We start from the raw sequence: 24,316 nt of genomic DNA, 5'->3' as shown, positions 1-24,316 counted from the left end.
TACTATTCCCTACCATTCTGCAGGGGAAAATTTGGGATCTTGAATGGCAGAGATTTTTAAAAACATTTCCCCCCCCCCTTTTAACTAATTTATCCTAGTTACTTGACTCCTTGCTCTCTTCCATTTTGTGGAGTCTTTGATCAAGCACTAACAAACCTTCCAGTATCTCAGACCCCACTCACTTTCATTCAATAGCATGTTGTTCACTGCTATGTGACATAAGGCTTGGTAATGGATTCAGGATTTTAGTCCTGGACCAATGCTGTAAACTGTGCAGTACAGCATGTCAACCTCTGGGAGACAGACATTGATTTAAAGTAATTGATAAATCATTCTTGCTGAGCGGTGATCATTTGAGGCATGCTAGCTACTCTGCTAGCACAGAGAGGGTGGAATTCTGAGAACCAGGGAGCCAGAAAAATGGCTTGGAATTTCAGATGTTATCCAAGAACAATATCACTCTGAATAACCAGTGATACAATACAAATTCTGTAGCTTTCTTTGTGTAAAAATTATCAATCACCGGTGATGGAAAAATGAATCAGTAAAGTTAACCTAAGCTGTCAAATTTGATTTATTTAGAGGTAAACAACATTCCAAGAGAATTTAGTGAGCCTGTGTTTGGCAAAAGGGTATGTTCGGGTTGCAGCATTACACAGATTGAATGTCCAAACATTTAAAAACTCTTTCATCATGGGCCTGAATACGAAAATGACAGTCTTCCTTTAGTGACCTCAGAATGTCCGGCTATTTGTTATGGGCTTTCTGTAGTCAGTTTCACCTTCTATCATGCTGGGATTAAACAAATGACAAGTTGTTGTTTTTCTGATTCTTAGATTAATATTGAACCATTGAGGTATGTTGGGACAGATCCTTGGCTGGTGCAAATCATTTGAAACAATGGAGCTAAACTGCATCTCACTAGCTGAAGAGCTGTGCAATTAATCTGAATAGTACTGTTTCTCACTCCCCTATAGTATATCTGGCTAGAATGTATGATCAGTATATCACAATATCATCACTATATTGCTCATCCTCCTTCAAACAGGCATTTATTCTAATTTGTAACAGATTTCCTTTTCTTCTTTCCTTTCCTTCACTTTTAGTTATTTGAGTACCTAATAAACACCCAAACACACTTATGAGGAGCAGATTTCCAAAACGCTGACGTCTGACTACATTGGCACATATGGGGGCCACATTTTGAAAAATGGAGGCCCAAGATCAATTTTACATCTCTATTTACACATGCCATTAACATAAGTGTGCATGCAAATTAGGTAACTGACTGAATGTCAAAGCAGCTAGCAAGGTGCCTGGCTAAAATGAACGAAGGTAATTACATGCACAAATGGCAGGGTGCAATTGTGCAAAGAGCTTGAGTCTCCCTTTTAGATGATTTTGCCTTTTGAGACATTTTGTTCCTCACCCAGGTCACTGTATTTCCTTATGATTTAACCCATTGTTGGGAGAAAAATGAATGGCCACAGGGTCAGTATATTTTTTCCTTTTATTTACCACATGCACATAGTTCTTACTGTCTTGAACAAAGATGGATTATTAGCAGGAACAGGAGCCAAACTTATACGTCTGTATCCTAGTTCAGATCTCAAGCATAACATAGCTCTGTGTTGAATATCTCCAAGCAAACTGCTTCTAATTACTGCTTCCAACTTCTGTGACTGTGTCTTAAACCCATTAAATGCCAGTTGTGTAAAACAAACGTGTGCTTGGCCTTCTGCTCAGAAATCACAACCTCACGCGGCATTGGCTTATGGTTCAGGGAGTGGGGCAAGTGGGGTTCCTTCATAAGCTCCTGGGAGGCAATAATTACTATAAAAGCCATTTAAAACAATCATGTGTAAAATGCAATTGCCTTTGAGACAACAGCTGAGAAAATGTGGTGACTAATGTCTAAATGTCCCATTTGAGCGTTTTAAGTCATTAAGATCTTCCTATATAGAGAAAGAGAAGGATGTAAAATCATTTATTTCTGTTCATTTTTTCATATCTTTAGAATAATATTTGAATGTTTTGGTCAATGATATATCTTTATGCTAAATTTAAATTAGTCATTTATAAGCCTGGCTTAATATATAAAAATAATTTCCCTCTCAGAGAATCATGTAATGTGTTTCATTTGTACTCTAGTCCCTTCTTTCCTTGTTAGTTTGGTTACAAAAGACAGCTGTAACTACTCTCTTTATTAACACCGTATGTGCTGAAAGTCCAATCCAAACATAAACATCTAAAAAGAAGTAGTGATCAGAACAGCAGCTTGACTTCTGATGTTAAATTCATCTGGTGGGTTTGTAAAGCAACTACCAAAACTCATTCATTCTTTCCCTGTAAAAGTGACAGTTCCCTTCAAGGACCTTATTGGGCATAAATAAGGTTCAAAACCTTCTTGAAAAAGTTTTAATGTACTTTGATTAGGAAAAAAAGAGTGGGTACTCTTACAGCAGAGAGAACTACATAATTTAAATGTATGGTCCAAAGTTTTTAAAGGGTTTCTAAAATGCACTTCAAAATGAGTTCATTCATTGGGGGGCATGAAAAATGTTTAATATTAAAGTGACATATTTCCCCCAGGATTTATTGTTCAGAGATGTTGTTTTTAAACTACTGCATCTCAATTTAGTGTTTATGAAATTGTGAGACTAATAGCATTGGCTACAGCCAGGGACGCTATTATGGGAAAGTGGTTCCCATACATAATCTATCACAGTATCTAATCAGGACCTGCAGAACGCATGCCACTCCAACACTGGGCCTTTCAGGTGGAAAAATGAGGACTAGGAAGAGTCAACAAGATTCATTTTCAATTGCGGCATGAGCTAGCATTTGTGCCATCTGCAGTGCTTCAGAGACTAATGGACATGGTACTAGCTTACGAGGCTACTGCGCCTCTTGGTTTGTTTTCTCATTTTTTTAAAAAAAAGGTTCACAGAAAAATTGAGGCCAGATTTTCTATTCACTCCAGTCGAACTGTGCTGATTTACACTAGTTGAGGATCTGGCTCATTTTGCAAGATCACACACATTGTTTTGATCTCACCGACTGAGGCTGCAAACTCAGGAGACTAGGGAATTGGGCAGCCGCTCACTCTGCTATTTCCCTCAGCTTGTGCATGGATTTTCCAACAGTGTGCATGGATTTTAAACATCCCATGAATAAAATGGCATTCTGCTAAATGCTTCGGTTTGTAGATTAATAGAGTTTAAGGCCAGAAGGGACCATTAGATCATTTAGTCTCACCTTCTGTATAACACAGGCCATTAAGTTTCACCCAGTTACTCCTGTATTGAGCCCAATCACTTGTGTTTGATTAAAGCATAACTTCTCTTTGGAAGTCTGGGTATAGTCAGAAAGGCATCCAGTCTTATTTACAAGACGTGAAGAGATGGAGTGTTCACCACTTCCCTTGGTAGTTTGTTCCAATGGTTAATCACTCTGACTGTTAAAATGTGTGCCTTATTTCTACCTAACTTGAATTTGTCTGGCTTTAGTTTCCGTTCATTGGTTCCTGCTATGACTCTCTCTGCTTGATTAAAGAGCCCTTTAGTATCCAGTATTTTCTCCTCAAGAAGGGACTTACACACTGTAATCAAGTCACCTCTCGATCTTCTTTGTGATAACTAACCGGATTGAGCTCTTTAAGTATTTCATTATAAGGCCTTTTCTCCAGCCCTGGAATAATTTCTGTGGCTCTTTTTTGCACCCTGTCCAATTATTCGACATCTTTTTTAAAATGTGGACATGAGAACTCTGCATAGTATTCCAGTAAATTGTAGGTAGTATTCCCCTATGGTCTCACCAATGCCATATACAGAAGTAAAATTACCTTACTATGCCCTTGTTTATAGATCCAAGGATTGCATTAGCCCTTTGTTTTACTTTCAGTTGCTTATCCATTATGACCCCTAGATCATTTTCAAAATCACTGCTTTACAGGATACAGTCCCTCATTCTGTAAGTATGGCCTGCATTCCTGTTTCTAGATGAATAATTTTGCATTTGGCTGTATTAAAACACATTTTGTTTGAATGGCCCCAGTTTACCAAGTGATCCAGATCACTCTATATGACTGCTGTTTTCATCATTATTTACCAAGTTGTCAATAGTCTCATCTGAAAGTCTTATCAGCAGTTGTTTTTATATTCCAGATCATTGTTGAAAATGGTGAATAATGTAAAGCATAGTACTACTCCCTGAGGAATCCCACTAGAAATACCCACATTCGATGATGGTCCATTGACAACTACTTTATGAGCTCTGCCAGTTAACCACTTCTTAATTCAGTTAACTGCACTATGTATCAGAATGCTGCTGTAGTAACCCACCTATTGCTGTTCTAAATTTTGTCCCACAAAGCTTGACCCAGTGGGCATTTACAAACACAGTGTCAGTGGTGTGACATCTGCTCTGTATGTTTGCTGCAGGTTTGAGATGAACTGCCTGTCCCCCGCCTACACACACACACTATCACAAACCAACAAAAATCAGAAGAATGAGTAAATCAAATGCCATTCCCACCCCCATCCCCATCTTGCAATTAAACAAGAGGACCATGGGGTAGATGCTCTGGAATTTAGGTCAGGCAGGTAGTCATGGCAAAAGTCTGAAGATGAGCATAGCTCCCTTCACTATGCACCTGCTTACATGTGTCATACCATCAGTAACAAAGATCTGGCAGTTAACAGTAAAGAACAAAGGCAGAAGATGTTTCATAGGCATAGTGGTGCCAGTCTGCCTTTGGAGCAACAGATCCACTTACCTGACACAGTGGGAGAGTGAGATGGGTTCCCCTCCTACCGTAGCCATCTCCAGGTCTCTGATGTTTATTTCTACCCCATCCTCATCTAGGCCCTCCTGCTTCTTTTTCCTATTGCACTTCATGGCACTCCTATTTCCAGAGGAATTAAACATCTGAAAAATCCTAATCCTCATCTGCACATTCCTCAAGAGCAGCATCAGCCACCTCATCCTCTTTGGTGACAATCTCCACCTCAGCCTCTGGCTCTGTGAAGTGTTTTGTTTTGTTTTTTTTTATTGCTAGGTCTTCTGTTAAAGTTCAGTAAATTAGATTTTTTTTTTTTAGCAGCAGCTCTCTAAGGGCTGCAGGCAGAACTGCCTGCTTGGGTGGTGGACTGTACTTAGGAAGGTGTGACCTCTTAATAATGGTGACTCTCTTGGAAAATGTCTTCGTCTTTCGAAAACATAAAAGCACATCTCCTAATCCTCCTCATTTTGTGAAGAAACCCTTTGATTCTGCAACAGAACAGAGAACTCCAGTCTTTCTCAGGGCCAGAGTTGCTCTTATAGAATAGTGTAACCCACACGCCTCCTGTTTGTGGTGCTCTGTCCCATGTAGTGACACCAAGACCACTTAGAGAGAGATTAATGAGTCTGCTACAGCCTTAGCTAAGGGCCACATGGTAGAGACTCATGCATTTAGCTCCAGAGGTCCCAGGTTCAATCCCACCTGATGATTGGGGTCTGTTGGTGTTACAAGTGGGACAGAGCACCACACCCAGGAGGTGTGTGGGTTACAGTAGAAGACCAATAATAAATGTGAGGGTTATTTGGAATTTCAAGTACTAGGGAAACATCAGTAAATAGAAGAAGTTTTAATCTGTTTCTCCGGTTAAAAAATCAAGTGAATTAAACTAAAGCAATAAACTCCAATCACTGAGTTCCCTCAGGTCAAGGAAAGATTAAACAAACCAATGGCCACTCAGACCTCTATCATTTAACAGACACACTATGCAAAGGGAAACTAGGTGGCTGGGACTAATTCCTTTATTTTTCAAGTACTCTAACAGCAGCTTCTTTCCTGCAGTTCTGTGAAGATGTAGTGATAAATGGCCAGTGCTTGGAAAAATGGTTGTATAAAATGGAGGAAGCAAGTTATATGAGGTCTCTAAAGAACATTTAGGAAGAACAGCCTCTGCATTAGAAAGGCAAATCTCATTAAACATTATGGGAATTTTGTCATTGACTTCAATGGGAGCAGGGTCCACAGTCTAAGGTTCCAAGTTGTGTTTCTTTTGCTGATAGAAAAAATAACTTCTTTCAGAACCTATGCTAGTGGTTCTCAACCTTTTCCATACTGCGACCTCCCTGGGATCTCCTTCCATCTAGCAGGGACCATTCTTCTATTTGGCAGTGTAAGAAGAACAGGATGGTAACAGCCCCTAACATTTTCTGACACCCTCACCTAGGGTGGTTACAACCACCCAGGTAGAGAACCCCTGACTTCTGCAATACCTTTGCAAACAAGTCCCCTTGGCTTCTTTTCATTCTTGACCACTTCATCCAGCAGTGAATGCCTGGCAGACTGGTGAAGAAAGTATTGTTTCTACAATATCCTCAAACATATTTATTGCTCTGAACAACTGTTACCAATGGTTAGCTGGGTTACTTTCTCCTCTTATCACTCTGGACCTCACCAACACCATCACAAGAGGTGTTTGGGCTATTTATATGCAATCGATATTTTCTTTTCTGTTAGAAAAGGGATACTAGACATTCTGTATTTCCCATATCTCGGTGACACGAAAGAGTGAACGTCTCATAGGGGACATGTGAAAAAAGAGCTGGATGACATCCCTAGAGTCAACTAGCTCATTAAACGAGGAACTAAGTGGGGACTACCTGGGATCTTCTATCCAGTCAGGTTATCAGTCTCCTGACTGAATTGTGCCAATTGAATGCAGTGTGGAAAGATGGTGCCATCAGGCTAGGATGGTGTGACATGGCATAGATGGGGGGTTCCTCTGCTGGCTCCCACTTCCTTTTACCTCTGTCCTTCTATACACCCATTGGTTTCCCCACCTGATGCAGGGAGTGATGAATGGTGTGTAGCATCATACCTCTCCCTCACCCTTATGTGGGGTGCAGTGCATGGTGCACAAAGCACTAATCCTTGCAGTGCCACCGTTTACCTTATTTTTAGAGTCTAATCTGGCAACTGAATTTTCCTTCTTGTGCTCTTGACATAAAGGAGCTTCACCACCCATCTATTTCAGAAGGGCCATGCAAATAATCCACAGGGCACTTCAGTTTAGGATCTGTTGTAGAAACATAAACCAAAAAATAGAGGGCATTATTTTTTCATTATCCACATTAACTTGTGTACCAATCTGTGCTGTCTCTAAATCAACAACTTGCAGCTCTTTGCACTATGAATTTCCCCACCCCCCCAAGTCAGATATAAACCGCATGGTGTGGCACGCATGAAAATGGCCTTTTTAAAAAAAATTCCCAGAAGCTTCAGGAGGTTCTTTGAGAACATGGCTGTTTAGGGTCACAGCACAAGATACTGGCGTTTGGTTTCATTTTAAGTTTTCTAAAATCCTCTTTTTTTTTTTTTACATTTGAACATGCATACACAAACTGTAAAGGGATTATTTTCAACATTAGTTCTGCATTTTTCAGCATTATCTCACTTTATGATAATATATTCTGTCACATAATGTCTAAATGGAATAAATTGCCAGAAACTCAGGTAAAATGCTGCTAAGTGTTATACGAATCCTAAATCATTCAAATTTCCATTTCCCCCTAAACAGAAACTTAGAAATATATAATGGTGTTCAAGTTCATTTCAGCTATTTAGAACCATCCATCCAGCCCTACTTCTACAGTATTTTGGATTTTTCTCTGACATCTGAGAAAACTAACCAGATTTTGGATCGATTAATAATCCTGGTTTAAGAGAACCAGCTGGCTAGAGCAGAAAGAAAACAATGCTCTAGTTTTACATCCATACATCAGGATTCTGTTTCATAGTCTGAGCATTCAACAGACCATCCCAAAATGCACTGAGATACTCAGATGGAATTTAATGTTTTGATATAAGAAAGAAACACACAGCCAGACACCACTTCTGTAAACTAAACTGGAAAAGGCAACTAGTGTGCAATTTGCTAATAGTTTTATTTAGGCAGTTTTTATGACAGTATAGATCTCTTAATTTACAGTTAACTTTATCACATAATGTATATGTGCATATACAATGAGTTTAGTGTTTTCAACCCAATCCCTCATGGACAGTAATCTACATCATAAAGACACCATACATAATTTACCTAAATTGGCAGTCTCTCCTTAAAAGAGTCTTGCTTAGAATTGACCTACAGCAACCCCGTAGCTGAATTGCCTTCGTCCAATCCCTGCTGCCTCTCTTTAAACTTGTGGTCTGTCCTGATCGAAGCTGAGATCAATGGCAGGGCAGTGTAAAGTGCTGTTACTAGTGTGTCCACTTGCTCTTTCTCTGGTTTGAGGATGAATAAAGAGACGTCCATATTAACAGTCCCTGATAATACCCTGAACGCTGCATGTGTTTAAAAATGTTTTTCTCATATTATTTATATCCACAAATGCTTGTTCAGTGACTTGTAACTGTAAAGCACTACATGAGTGCTAAGTACTGTATAATTATTATATAGGCACTACAATAATACTAATAATGATATAGCGCTATAAGTGTACAGGGTGCTTTGTAATAAGTAGAATGTGCCAAAGAACAGAACCTGTGCCATTAACACTTACAGCCCCCCTACTCCTGTAGGGAAGTCCTTGCATGGGAAAAAGTCAACTGAAGTATCTGCATCTTTGAAGGCACTGATATCTTGAGCCTATTTTACCTATGTGAGGGATACCATTGTGTGGTGTAAGCTCCTAAGCCACATTGTCATGTGAGTGGGACTGAAGAGAGAGGATCAGGTTTCAAGAGGAAACTAGATTAGACAGAGACCAGAGGATCAGGAATGCAGGAATGGGACAAGCTGCAGAGACTCAGCATGTAACACTGGCCCCTCAGCATGTTTAATAAAGCTCTGTTTAACATGGCTCTGCCTGCTTGTCATATCACCTACTGCTAGTAATGAAACACACATGGAGTCCCAGAACTGCAGGTAAATCAGGATTTATATCAGTGGATCACAGGGCCTCCACAAGGAGGGCCTGCCCTACCATGCTGCTCTGCAGACCTCTCCCAGCTGGTAGCACATCTATCAAAGGGAGCCATGCTGTCATTTAGATGTTCTTCTCCTCATAGTTGCATAGAAGAGGAATAGAGGCAATGCTGAAGAACTTAATACTGTTTTTAGCAACACCAACTCCTGCATAGATTTCTGATGAAGAATCCCAAAGCAAACCTGCATCTGTGCATTCCAGGGTGGTGAAGCACTGGAATGCGTTACCTAGGGAGGTGGTGGAATCTCCTTCCTTAGATATTTTAAGGTCAGGCTTGACAAAGCCCTGGCTGGGATGATTTAGTTGGGGATTGGTCCTGCTTTGAGCAGGGGGGTGGACTAGATGACCTCCTGAGGTCCCTTCCAACCCTGATATTCTATGATTCTATGATCCAATCTCCAAGTGCACCCTTGAAAGTCAACAGATCACCAAACACATGAAATAGATAGCATCATACTTACCGTAGATAGCATGCCATGCTGGCTTAGTTCCCACCAATTCCCAAAAGAATCTGTTCTCTCCTGAGTTATATCACAAAGGAAATGAGGAACTCTTAAAGACAGATTTTGATGCTAAATTTAATTTGTCTGTTTAGGATTCTATGCTGCCTTGGCAGTTACTGGTTTTTATAGGAGATAGGTTCATTTGAGCTTTTAGGGTGAAATCTTGGCTCCATTGATTAGCCAGCGCAAAACTCCCTGTCATTGAAGTCAGTGGGTCCAGGATTTCACCCTTATCATTTTGTGCTTTCCAGGCTCCAGAGTTTGAAGACTGAAGTCCTGAAATATAAAGTTTTAAGATTTTTTCATAGAATATGCTAACTGGAATCTGTATTTATAAAAAACCCAAGTAAAAATGTAATTTAACAATCTTATACAGTGTGTAGACTGAAGATGCTATAAAGTCATGTGGCTTTCAGCAGATGTAATCCATAAAACTATTGTGTAGAACATTTATAGAAAACGCACTATAAAAATAGTTGGGGGAGATGCAATCAGATCATAAATTGAATGACTTTATTTACTTGCAATAGTCCCTGACAAATTGCAGTCCATAGGAAAAAAAACCATAATTCAAACCATTTTGCACAATTGACAGCCCCAAGAGAGGCAAAGATTAAGGAACAGAAAAATTCCCTAGCTTGCTAGTTCCAAAGACTCACTTGTTTTCCCTTTGCTTACAGTCATTAGACTGGAACTACAAACTGTATTATTCAATTAGTTTATATCTTTGGTAAACTACCTAGAGGTGTCTCAATATTTTTTTAAAACACCATGTAAACTGGAGTTGGTGTTGCACCAGGTACTTGCTTATTATTGCACTTAGAAAGTATTTTGTATGGCTCCATTCAATGTACAATACTTAGAAAAAATCATTGATCATGCCTGACATTTAATCCCTTTGGTGTATATAGCACACAGTGTATAATGTAAGTGCTTTCCATATGGCCTTCTGCACAAACATGATGGCCTGTGGCACTCCATTGTTAATATATGGACTACCTTAAAAGAAGTAGACCATGAAACATATTGTAGTTTTCCTCAAAGAACATTCAAAATCAAAAAGTTTTTAATCAAACCAGAAAATACCTTTTTTGAATACAAAACACAGTCTGTGCTTACAAATGAAGCATTTTCTCCTAGTCACTTTCTGATTCCTAGTCATAAAAGGTCTCCTCATATGATAGTAGAAAGGAGTAAAATCTGTCTGTATATTTAAAAATTTGTTCTAGATTGCAAAGATTCTGAATTATATTAATAATTTTCCCAGTACTGGCTCAATACTGAAAACAGTGTCTGCAAACACTCTTTTAAAATGTGAAAACGTTTACATCCACCTATGTTAGTTATTTAACATTCACAAGTATTTGTGTGTGTTCATAGGAATTTTTGAGAAATGGCTGTTTATGGTACAAATATGTGCATTTGTGTGTGAGAAAATACATTCATGAGCACGAGTACTTGTTATTCATTAGTTACTCTTTATTATTTGTTAGTCTTCTGTTTGAAACATTGTGATAATCAAAAACAGCGTACAGAAACAATGCCATGTGACTCAGGTGACCAGTCTTTATGAAGAATGAGTTATTTTGCAAATAACCTACAGCCTATAAACTATTTAACTAATAGTTTCGAATAAGAACTACATTAGCAGAAATCAGGATTGGTTTGGGAAAAGAAAAAAGTCTAAATTGCATTAAACATTAGTCACAATGAATAATTCAACTAGCTCTGATTTTTACATCCATCCGACACGTTCTGTTTGAAACAGATGTATAGGATAGCCAGGCTGTATAATGAGCAATGAGAATGAATGTTGTTAGAATATGGTCATGGATACTGATTGTCTTAGGCCACATTCTGATTGGCTGGTTAAGACTTTATGACGATGTTTCACCTTCGTAGCAGCTCCCAACAGTGAAGAGTTAGGATCTCATTACTGAAAAACACACCAAAAAATCCATGTATTCATGTTAAATGGATTGGCAGAAATATTGTCCTTTGGTAACCTAATAAATAGCACATGCAACTAAGGATGTGGTTAAAGGGAACCAATGAGGCAATAGTGGGAAAATAGGGGGCTACACAAAAAAGGTTACTTAGAAAGCTTCCTCCAAAGTACCAAGCTGCTCTTGTACCAACAGTTTGTGACCTTCCAGACTTCTTAGAGTCAGATATACTGGTTTACACCACCTGAGTATCTCTAAATTCAGTGGGGCTACACCAGTTAATACCAGATGAGAATCTGGTCCTTCATATTGTGAAAACTAAATTGGGAGATGTTCATTATTCTAAATATCATTTTCACGAGTAGAAGAATAGCTGTGACCAAAAATGCAGTTGAAAGGGCAGTGCGGGGTTAAAAGAGCAATGGAGAATAAGGTCAAATAATCTACGGTACATTAAAAAAATTAGAAGAAAACAGGGGAGGTGTATACACAGGCATAAAATACCTGTGGCTGGCCTAGCTCACCTGACTCGGGTTCATGGGGCTTGGGCTCCGGGGCTGATCCTATCTGGGGGCCTCTGGACACAAGTGAAATGAAATAATAATAATTATCCTTAAGCTAACTCCTTCATCCAAAAGGCTTTTTTAAACAAAATATAAAATTTAGGAAACACTCGAGAATAGCAAAACTATGCATTATTAGGCTATTGGTGTCCTTGGAAGATGGAAGACACTCTGTGATTGGCTACCATATTGCACTAGTTATGCACCCATAGCTTACTAATGCTCATCCAACTCTCGCTTAAAAAAATTGCAGGCACTGGGTAGAGGTTCTTATTAATTATTATTTGTATCCCCCCCAGTTCCATGTTGTTTCATTTATTTTGTGGAAAACTGGTCGGTTAAGATTAGTAAACCACTAATGCCAATCTACAAAAGGGACAATGTAGATCCTACTTTGAGACAGCAAGAATTCCCACAGTGAGTTTTTTATTTTAAGTTAGACACTTAGACTATAGATGACATGGTGCTCATTGTCATGCGGGTGGCATGATTTGCATATAATGCTGAGTACAAAAAAACCTAGCATATAATACTAATGAAACAGAACCTACAAATCAGTTTCCCAGAAATGAAAATTAATAGAACAAGCAATAACATATTAATTTCTGCAGGACAACTAGAGTAACACGTAAAAACATTCCACATTACCAGATAAATACGCCGTTCATTTTCACAAATGGAGTCTGTTTCAATTCTCAGCTGTTGGATGATGATTTGACTTGGAGCAAAGGCAGCATAATTGGGTAACAGCTGAAATGTGCTTCATTTGAGAAGGGCTGAAAGATCCATTGCTGGATTTCCAGGAGTGTGAATTACAATTCTAATAATATCAGAAGCAACTAATTCTATTCTTTAGAAGTGAGGACATAAAAGAAGTTTTAGGTTTTCTTATTTCAAGCTTTAATTGAGATCTAGGTTGTAACTCATTTTCATCCCTGAATGGGTGGTAAAAACATACACAGCAGGTAATTCACACTACCTCAAAAACTGTTGGTGCCGTAAGAAGACTAATCAGGGTAAGCTTCCAGTAGCAAATTATCAGCTACAAATTAAAATCTTGCCTCATGTATGCTATAAACAACCTTTCCCCCCCCCCCCCCACCAACACACACATGTCAATATTAGTAACTGTGGGATTACTGCAGGATATGAAGAGTAGGGCTTTCTGCTTTGCTGTATTAAAGATAGCACCAAAAGAGTGAGAAATGAATAGCTCTCCAAGACGGTTACATTTGGGAAGAAAATGTGAAGCTGTGTTTTTCCTTAACATTCCGAATTATGTACTACACTTTTAAAAATGTGTTTGGTGAATTTTGAAGTTGTGAGACAAACTGACAGGCAGGATTTTTTAACAAGAAATACTATTTATTCGCTTTAATTTAATGGACCTCTCCAGGGCTTGATGGAAGGGGCAGCATGCTTGGAAAATAACGACTGCTCCTTCCCCACACACACACACACTACCCCGGCCCTTAAGTATAATATGCTGTGTCACTCTGAATCTCACAGCCTCCTTCTCAAATGAGCTGTTTCCCAGTGACTGGGTGCCCCTGCTCTTCCTCTCTCTACAGAAAGTGAACTAACTGCACCCACCACACAAGCCCCTCCCTCTCCCTATGGGCAGACTAGTCAATAGATTGAACTCTCTTGCCAAGAGACCTGTAGTACTTTGGAAGCCAACCAGCAAGCCTCCAGCAGTGTCCCACCCAGAGATAACATGGAGCTCCACCTCTCCTTGGATATGCAATAGATTTTATCCTCCCACCCCCCCGCCCCGAGCCCTTATCTTTAATCCTCCCTCTGCACCTATCATAGTATTCAAGTCTGCACTAAATTCAAAGTTAAAGGAAAAATTCAGCCTTCACTCACATCCCTGAGGGGAGGCAATGTGGAGAAGGCATAGTGGGCTGAGTTAAGAATCGTGTGCCAGATATAACATGGAATTTCATTGTTTTGTTATTTTATAACACAGCCTCGATGTTCACATTTTGGAGGTACATTGCCTCTCTCTCTTTCATCAGGAACTTTAGTTTTTTAATGGAATATTTCAAATAAAGTTATCAAATGTCCAATATATTATTATGGTGGGAGTCACTAGATGGTACTGTTGCACATAATCTGGCTAGTGGTTTTTCTTAGCATGAATGCAGTGTACAAACTTTAAAGAAATCCTTGTATTGTTAGTTTTGTGATGTCTTTTTGGGAGTGGTGGCGGGAAAGCTGTTGCATATGGTAAGTGAGCTTGCTCTTTGCCTTAGTCCCTCCAGCTAGAGTCAATTCAGAGTGCAGGCTAGTTTCATGGAAACAGGGACTGTTATTTGGGTTGAGATTTCTGAGAGAAAGGAGTGCCTGCATGCTGTTTGTGACCACCTCTGTTCATGGATTGATGTACACTGTGTGAATATATAAGTTACAATAAGAAAATACCCTGGCTCTGTGTCATTAATGATCATTTTATCATTTTATTTCTGAGTCATATAGGCCCTGATTCAGCAATGCACTTAAGCCTATGCTAGTGCTTTGCTCAAATGGAGCCATATTCTGTAGCGTAGCATATATGATGTCTTTTCATTAGAGGAAGCTGATAAAATGAAACCTTATCCAAACTTTCACCCAAACATTAATCAGAAGCCACCCTGACATTTCTTAGCACCAATGAAGACTCGACCCCCCCCTCCCCACACACACACACACACACACACACACACACCGGTATCTTTCACTTTCAAATGCTTTTGCGCTGTTCCTGGTCAGACTGAATACAAAAGAGCTAAAATACCACAACATGGGTCATTCTTGTGCTATTTCCCTTACATCTGGATTCAAGAAGTGCCAGAGATCTCATGAGATTTCTAGCCAAATTCAGTGGTGCTGGAACAATTTTATAATGGGGGTGCTAAAGGCAGAAACCATATATTTGGGTTATTACAACCTCAAGCCAGTGGGTGTGGCAGTATCCCCAGCACCCCTAGTTCCAGCACCTGTGGCCAAATTTTGCAGACCAAAGAGGTTCAACTAGTTTCGATCAGGTGCTGATAAGCATCTGAACTTCAGGATGCTTCTCTTCACCAAACTTCAGACGTCTTGAAGTTTTTCAATCTTTACTGAGTATGAAAGAGAAGAAATGTCCAAATTGGTCATCTTATGTTTGGGCCCAGTGAATCCTAGGCAACCAAAGAATCCTGCAATGTCTGAGTTTTATTTTCAAGGCTCCTGACTGTTCCCCATGAGAGTTAAGTTGTACATGAATGCTCATTAAATCCACTAAGATAACTGTTTGATGTGTTACTCAATAGATGAAACATAAAACTGTTCTTTAAAAATCAGTTAAATTGCTTGGAGGAACAACAAATTCATACATCAGCCCATGCTTTATGTTCTAAAGTGCAGTTTACAGGGCTAAACTAAAGCAAATGTCATACCTTTAATTTCGTAAAAAGTTATGTACAAGTCTATTATTCAAAATAATCACATAACTGGGAAATTCACTGAACAGCTACCTTTCTGCTCAGCAGGGTGCCATTTTATAGACTTTAAAATTCACTAAGTTCAAGCGGCTTTCGTTCTCAATAATACATGTGCTAAATATGTCACATTAAAAGTGCTTTTGGCATGTAAATGATCCGTTTTCACATAGAAATGCTTTTAAAAGAATCTGAGCTCACTTTTTTTGGAAATTATAAGTGCATTGAATTTCATTGTCCTACAGAACCATGCAGAGTTGATCAAAGTGAGCTACAATGACAAACCAACCCTTGTCAGCCCTTATACTTATCTATCATTTGAACTGTCAGAAGTATATACAGTTCTGTTTGCTCCTACATATTTTCTACTCTGTTCAGAAAAATAAAATTTGGTGTATGTTTGGGGAGGGGGAGGAGAGGTCTTTTCTAGGCCTAAGTGTTAGCAAGCAGTTCTGTGGATAAAAAGTTAACATTTCACTGCAAGGCTTGTGGTTACGTGTTAAACTGATTTCCCAGCTTGTTAATTTTTTCTTAGAATTCAGCAGAACTTCTACCATTGCTTTAATGCTGAAAGATAAAGCAAATGTTTTACAGGTGATTTAGGGTGCTTATCCTCCAAAGAACAAATTCTGAATTCTTATGCCTAATATGAATAAGACTGTAGGCATAATCCCTATCTCTCCCTGCTTCATTATTCTAATGCATACTGAACAGATTCTCCATAGTATGTATACTGCAGAGTGACATTCTTTTATGATAACTTATAAATTGATTGTACCTGTTCCCTCTTTCTGTAACTCCATATAGAGGAACTTGATAATGTCAGCTGTATCCTGCTTTTAAATGTCTTTTGTTCTTTCTGATTATATTAAGTAAGGCAACCTGAATGCTGTTTGGAAGTCATTACATTACTTTTCCAGTTAACTATAATGTAGTACATGGCTCTAGGGTTTCACTAGAGATTTGTTTAAGAAAACAAATAGTCAATAATACTCAATTTCCTCTTTAAATATAGAAACAAAACTTGTGGGATGCCTAAAATAAATGGAAAGGATTGATAGCAGGGAAGGAAAGAAAAAGGATGGAAAACAATTATATCTTAGTCTTGGTCTACATTAGGAAATTAGGTCGGTATAACTATGTTGCTCAGCGATGCAGTTAAATTGACCTAACCACCGGTGTAGACAGTGGTAGGGCAATGGGAAAATTCTCCCGTCGACCTAGGTACTGCTTCTTGGGGAGGTGGATTACCTACGCTGATGGGACAATCCCTTCCGTTGGCATAGATAGTATCTTTGCGGAAGCACTACAGTGATGTGGCTGCATCCGTGCAGCAGGGCCACTGTTATCTAAATGTAGAAAAGCCCTTAGTGTCTTCTAGGGGTGTTTGATAACCTTTCTTATCTTGGACCATATCAAAACATGAGATAGAAAGCATTCTTATTCCTATTATTGGACAGGTGACTACGTTTCAATCCAGGAAATGTAGGATTTTCCACACTGCTATGTGCTATCTAATAGCCAGCCCCATTTTCCCAGGGCCCAAGGCAAAAACAGAAGGGAAATGCCGTGCTTTCACTGAAGGGAGGTGACAGGCTTTAGAGATTCCATGCAAGTTTGAAGAGGAGGGCATCGTGGGTGGAGCAGGGCTGTGGTCAGTGAGTCCACACACAGCACGAATCCACTTGGCACGTGTGATGGAGTGTCCACCCCACACTCTCCCTGAAGGGGTTAATGGAGGCCAGATGAGCCAATTAACCTAAAATCTGAAGGCTGAGCAGAAAGCCCTAAATAGGGGGAACTCACCTGTGCGGGAACAGGTGGGGCTTCTATAAAGCCAGGGAGGTGATCAAAGGAAGGGGGCTGCAGGGAGGGAGTCTGCAGTCACTCTCTGGGACAAGGGATGCATGTTTGGGGGCTACAGAGACAAGTAGCCCATGGTTGCTCCCTGGGAGGAGAGAGTAGAGAGGCCAACAAACCCCAGAGAGCAGGGAGTGCCGGGGTAGGAAGCAGCCCAGGGAGTAAGCAACAAGGTTGGAGACTCAACAGATCTTGGCTGTGTGTTGTAGGGTCCTTGGGCTGGAGCCTGGAGTAGAGGGCAGGCCCAGGTTCCCTACTCACCACTGGGGAAGTGGCATCGGTGGGGCAATGAACTGGAATACTGCCTGGGTTACTAAGATTTGGATGCTCTGACCAGATATGAACAGCTGGGGAACCCTCCCACCAGCAACTTGGGCTAAAGTGTGGGGAGGGGGGAACTGGGGTAAAAATTGGGGGAGCAGAAGGGACTGGAGGTGCCGTGGAAGAAGATCTGGTGGACTAGGGGGCAGGAGAGGTATGTGAAAGGTGGGGTATCATCTAGCGGCAGGGTGGGGTCGTACATAGGGGAGCCAGTACTTACCAGAGAACATGACACCGAGCACTTCTTCCTGGCTTCTGTCCTGTGGGCCTGGCCAGGCTCACCTTGCTGCTCTGGGCTTTGTGACCTAATGCATGGGGTCACAGGTCCACTAAGATTTGGCCCACCCCAGCTGGCACATGTGGTTGCAGCCCCACTTGCTCAAATTTGGCTCGGCCATCCCCCGGCCCTGTCACCATGACAGAGGAGAAGCTGGCCCAAACCTGAGCAGTGTTGAGATCTCGTGTACTAGAATGCAATGCCCGCAGCAGGTAGCTGAGCCCAGCTTCACCCCCCACCCCCAGGCACTTTGATACATTCTAGTGACCTGCAGGCCCAGAAACCCTGGGAAGACCTAAATTCAAATGAAATGGAGTATGGATTTCCAAAACGTGGCAGCCTTATCGACTCGTTATTCACATATTACTGTCATAAACAAGCGTAGCTGTGCCACTTTTCATGGGCACCAGATATTTCCTATATGGAAACGCCATATAGGCTGTAATAGCAATGCAGCCAATAGGGTTCTACAGTAATTACTCTAAAATTCTGTAGTGTTTAATAGAGAATATCTTTTCTACCGGTTTTTGTAATCCTCTGAGAGAATTCTGTAGTGCGGATATAATTCCCTATTACATTCTGTAGCGTAGCTAGATAACTTATAGAAAGTTAATCATTTTCAAATACATTTTATAGTACTTTAATAATCAATGCACAGAAACCTCCGTGATGCAGGGTCAGAAGGAAGCACAGTGCATACATAATCTCTATGTGTAGTCAACATCCAGAAACAACATGGGGATTTGTAACACTTGGGCTGTGTGTCCACAGCACATTAATTATTCTCATTCATTAGTTTTTTATTTGGAATAGATGTAGCATTGATAATGTTTCTTTTATAACTTCCCCCCAGTGTAATTTAATACAACAATTTTAAAAGGTAATAATTCTGTAAATTATGCGACCTCCATTTCGTGTTTGCCAGCTCCTGGAACTCTGGATTGACCATCTAGGGCAGCGGTTCTCAAATTGTGGGTTGGGACACCAAAGTGGGTTGTGACCCCATTTTAATGGAGTTACCAGGGCTGGCTTAGACTTGCTGGGGCCCGGGGCCACAGCTGAAACCCGAGACACACCACCCGGGACCAAAGCTGAAGCCCGAACTCTGCTACCCGGCCCTAGGCAGTGGGGCTCAGCTTACAGGCTCCCTACTGGAGCTGAAGCCCTTGGGCATCAGCTTTTGCCACCCCACCTGTGGCAGCAGGGATCGGACTTTGGCTCAAGATTCGGTCCTCCCTCCTGGGGTCGTATAGTAATTTTTGTTGTCAAAAGGGGTTGCGGTGCAATGAAGTTTGAGAACCCGTGATTTAGGGGGTCCTACCCTGTGGACTACAACACCAATGGCTACCAGAGCCCTCTGACACCATTTCCCAGCATGCTTGGAATCAGTAATGGACACAGACTGGACTAGAAACTACTGCTGAGGCTAATAGGGAGGCCTCTGTGTGGGGTGACTGGAGAGGAGCAGAACAGCTCAGAGAGTTTCTGATTATCTCCACCTCCTCACAAACGACATCTTTGCACGGCTGTGGGTGCTAGTGCATAGGTCAGGCAGGTCCAACCCCACAGAGATGAGCATCTAGACTGGCAAAGATCCAACCTGGCACTGGCTACCCAGAGCCAGTTGAGACATCCACACTGACACAGGATTTTGCTGGTGGACCCCAGGACTATGGAAAAGGGAAACCTGAGTCCTTGCAAACTGGGGTCCTTCTTTGGTATCTTCTGTCTCTTTTGCAGTGGGAAAGGTGAATGGATTTAACAGAGCAAGCTGAATTCTTGAGGAAAGCAGTGGAGTTTACCCTGAGTTACGGGCTACATGATAGGTGCCCTGTAAACCCTGCACTAGACCCACCTAAAACACATGGAATGGGGATGCAGGGCAGATAGTGCTCCTCTCTGATGTTACATTTTAATAAAGCTGCGGCCAGCCAATTAAAATCCATCCTCATGACTGTCCTTGTTCATATCCTGATCAAGTCCTGAAAGTCTTTTATCTACCATCTGTGAAGCACAGTCCATAAGGAAAGACAAACCACAGAAGGTTCTGCGAACAGATGAAGATAGTTGAAGATACTTTGAGATTCTTAAGATATTAAAGCTGAAATCATTCCAGTAGAGATATTCTAGTATTACAGTAAGTGACAGCACCAGAAACTCTTAACTGAATTCTAGGCTTGTCCTGTATATTTGGATAGATAGCATTCTTACAACTACAATACCAACCTGCTGAAGTGAAGAAACAGATTGACAAAGCCAGAAGAGTACCCAGAAGTCACCTACTACAGGACAGGCCTAACAAAGAAAATAACAGAACGCCACTAGCTGTCACCTTCAGCCCCCAACTAAAACCCCTCCAACGCATTATCAAGGATCTACAACCTATCCTGAAGGATGACGCATCACTCTCACAAATCTTGGGAGACAGGCCAGTCCTTGCCTACAGACAGCCCCCCAACCTGAAGCAAATACTCACCAGCAACTACATACCACACAACAGAACCACTAACCCAGGAACCTATCCTTGCAACAAAGCCCGTTGCCAACTGTACCCACATATCTATTCAGGGGACACCATCACAGGGCCTAATAACATCAGCCACACTATCAGAGGCTCATTCACATGCACATCTACCAATGTGATATATGCCATCATGTGCCAGCAATGCCCCTCTGCCATGTACATAGGTCAAACTGGACAGTCTCTACGTAAAAGAATAAATGGACACAAATCAGATGTCAAGAATTATAACATTCATAAACCAGTTGGAGAACACTTCAATCTCTCTGGTCACGCGATTACAGACATGAAAGTTGCGATACTACAACAGAAAAACTTCAAAACCAGACTCCAGCGAGAGACTGCTGAATTGGAATTCATTTGTAAATTGGATACAATTAACTTAGGCTTGAATAGAGACTGGGAGTGGCTAAGTCATTATGCAAGGTAACCTATTTCCCCTTGTTTTTTCCTACCCCCCCTCCCCCCCCCCCCCCCCGTTCCTCAGATGTTCTTGTTAAACCCTGGATTTGTGCTGGAAATGGCCCACCTTGATTAGCATACACATTGTAAGGAAAGTGATCACTTTAGATAAGCTATTACCAGCAGGAGAATGGGGTGGGGGGAGAGAAAACCTTTTGAAGTGATAAACACCCATTTTTTCATGGTCTGTGTGTATAAAACATCCTCACTGCATTTTCCAATTTATGCATCCGATGAAGTGATCTGTAGCTCACGAAAGTTTATGCTAAAATAAATTGTTTAGTCTCTAAGGTGCCACAAGTACTCCTTTTCTTTTTGTGAATACAGACTAACACGGCTGCTACTCTGAAACATATCCCTATATGTTACTGACAAAATGATAGATAAATGTACCCTCAAAGCAAACTGCAAGAATAAAGTAGAAGTCTTTGTATTTACTGTGTTACTGGGTGGGTGCCTGGTAATGAAAAATAATGTTGATGAATGTACAGCAACATCCAAGTCATGTAAGAGGTATATACGTAACAGAACTAAAGCAGAGAGAGAGGACTTCAAAACAATTTCAAGGCAGTGTGGGTATGTCTATGCTGCAGTAAAGCACCTTCAGTTAGCCCATGTCAGATGACTTCGGCAGCAGGGCTATAAAATTGCAGCATAGATGTTCGGGCTCAGGCTGGAGCCCAGCTGTGGGACCTTTCCCCGTCACAGGCTCCCAGAGCCCAGACTTCAGCCTGGGTCCGAACAGCTACACTGCAATGTTATACCCTGGAAGCCCAAGCCCCACAAGCCCGAGTCAGCTGACATGGGCCAGCTGTGAGTGTTTTACTGCACTGGAGACATATCCTGGAGATATTTTCTATACATCTTTTCTCTCTATAGAGAAACAACGAACAAAACTCACAAGAAAGCTAATATTTTCCATCAGTGGCATATGATGGTATCACCCTTTCCTCCTTGTCAAGAGTAGCTTTTTAATAACTCAGGGGATAGTTTGAGAGAATTAATTTAATTGATGGTGTTGCTGACCTTATGAAACAGAATGTTATAGCTCTGCTGATGTGTCTGAAGATCTTAATTGCATATAAACAATTTCCTTTCCAGGCAAAAGGTTGCCAGACCTTCAGTGAATTACAGAAATCTTTATCTTAACTTTTGGAGCAGAAAACAAAAGTATAATGAACCTGAATGGAACTTGATTTCTCTTAAGCCACTATATTTTTAATTGTTCACAGCCCTCCCCTTTCTATGGAGAAATAGATCTGAAACTGCAGCTTATACCAAACTATCATTGTAGACTCTACTTAATTTTAGGGGACTCATCAGCTAATGAATAGTGTTATTGTTCTTTATTTACAGGATACATCCACCAAAAGAATTTGAATGGCATGACTGGACAAGTACAAACTACATGAGCCCTCGATTGGATGAATCATTCACCTGAATTTTACAAACGGCTGCAAAAATCAGCACTTGAAAAGGTGTTTTTAAAAGAGTTCTTGTGGGGTCTTTCTAATATTTTAAAGTAGTAGTCTTCAAAATAGCATATTTTAGAGCCACATGTCCACGTCTATGTTACGGTAACTAATTTTAAACTGACACATTTATCCACAATAAAGTCTACACAATGAAAAAGGGCCAGCATGGTGTGGGCATCCACTGTGACTCCACAGATAAGGTTGAGTTGAGGTTTGCACTTAATGAAGAGACTCAACCTTGTCTTTATGAATGAAGAATACAGCCTATCCTCCCCAAACCCACAGCACTCACTGTTTGGACACAGAATGAATTTTCTGAGAATTGATGATGATTTGGTTAGGAATGCTGCTGACAACAGTGCTGGTGTTTCCATAGGTGGCACTCTTCCCACTGGCTCATTTGAAATACTCTGACAAGGTGTTAAGTGGCACTATGATGCTGGAAAAGGAGGGATGAATCCGCATGATTCAGGGTATCCCTAAGTGGTACAAAGCCAGCATAACTGGCTCTAAGCCATCCATTCCCACACTCTGTTTAGGGACTTGGAATAGCAGGGAGTGGATGTATAAAAGGCAGAGAAGTCAGGGTAGAGTGCATGGCACTCTACCACATTCTCAGCCAGCACAGCAGCTAATTAGTGATATTGTACCTTCTTTGGGTTGGGGACCATTTTTTGTTGTGTTTGTACAGTGCTTGGCACAATGGGGTCCGTGACAGGAGCTATTAGGTGCTACTGCAATACAAATAATACAACTAGGACTAATAAGAGTGGCTGGCTGCCAGTGTTGCTTAGAGTAGGGTTTTTGTGGGGGGAAAGGGAGGGGTGCTCAGCTACTCCAGGACCTCCAGTTTAGCGCCATCTTTCTGTCCCAGTGGTGTCTCAGCTGCACTGAATGTGAACTCAGCATACCGCAAGACTGAGCCCATCGTCTTTCAGATCACATGTAAAAATAAGGTCTCAAACACTTGCATTCATTAAACATCCTATGTCTGTTTTTTGTAATAGTAGGGTCGTCAATTTCTATGTCCTGTTGCAATTTAAATCTGGGTAATTGTTATATTCTGCCTACCCACATTTTTCTTGCTGTTTCAATTGGATGTTTATATTTCTTCACTTCCTGTTTTAAGATTTTGAACAGTGTTTTTGCAGGCTGGAAAACAGCTGCTGTGCTCCACCCTGGAGGTGACTGATTTTAATAGTGATGAAATGTTTCCTTCGTAGATAATGTTATTAAATGAAAATGAGACACACTCTGAAAGCTCAGCCCGCAAATTTTTAACATGATGGCAATTTTTGCATTCAAAAGTTACCCATTTTGTTCTTGTAGCATTTGCAAATAAGGAAACACGTATTTTTAAATAGGTCAGAATATGAAAAAGGTTAGACAATGTGTTTTTATCTAGTGTACAAAAAAATCCTGCAAGATTAGTAAATGTTTTGAAGGTACCCAAACATTTTCCGGTGCTTCTGTTTTGAAATACATTATTTGCCTGCTTTGTTTTCTACTCGCTGCATAATGACATCTGCTGGAAGAGGAAGAGGTCACTAATAAAAAGGTGTTAACAACTGAGATACAAATTGAAATCCAATCTGGACAAACGTATGTTCCAATCTCTACCAGTTACTGCCTGGAAGCATCATGTGCACTAGATAGATGGGTAGGTGAAAAGAATATAAAGAAGTGGTACCTAAAACATGTGGAAAAGTGATATTTAAAATTACTAGATAAAGAGGATATGTTCTATGGGTTGGGATTCAAGTAAGTTTCCACAGATGTATTCATCAATGGTGGGGAAAAGTGGGAACTTTGTATACCAGATTTACATTTTAGCCTTCAAATGTATAGATCATTGCTTCTGAGGAAGGTCAGAGCATTAAAATAAATGAGAATTATTTATTTATATTCATATAGAACCTAGAGCCCAATTAAGGTTGGGGCC

General features: G+C 40.7%; 1 long non-coding RNA gene across 1 annotated transcript in view; it reads left to right on the top strand.

The window, feature by feature from the left end:
- The window catches only part of LOC125638806 (uncharacterized), a 133,928-nt gene that overhangs the window by 40,199 nt on the left and 69,413 nt on the right, over nucleotides 1–24,316 (top strand). Inside the window, exon 2 of the long non-coding RNA XR_007357294.2 lies at nucleotides 22,256–22,377. This is a non-coding gene — a long non-coding RNA (uncharacterized LOC125638806). The remainder of the gene's footprint in view (nucleotides 1–22,255; nucleotides 22,378–24,316) is intronic.

This window comes from Caretta caretta, chromosome 6 (genome assembly GCF_965140235.1).
Source record: "Caretta caretta isolate rCarCar2 chromosome 6, rCarCar1.hap1, whole genome shotgun sequence".
Lineage (NCBI taxonomy): Eukaryota > Metazoa > Chordata > Testudines > Cheloniidae > Caretta > Caretta caretta.
Note: the sequence above shows the minus strand (reverse complement) of the source record. Positions and strands in the feature narration are given on the sequence as shown.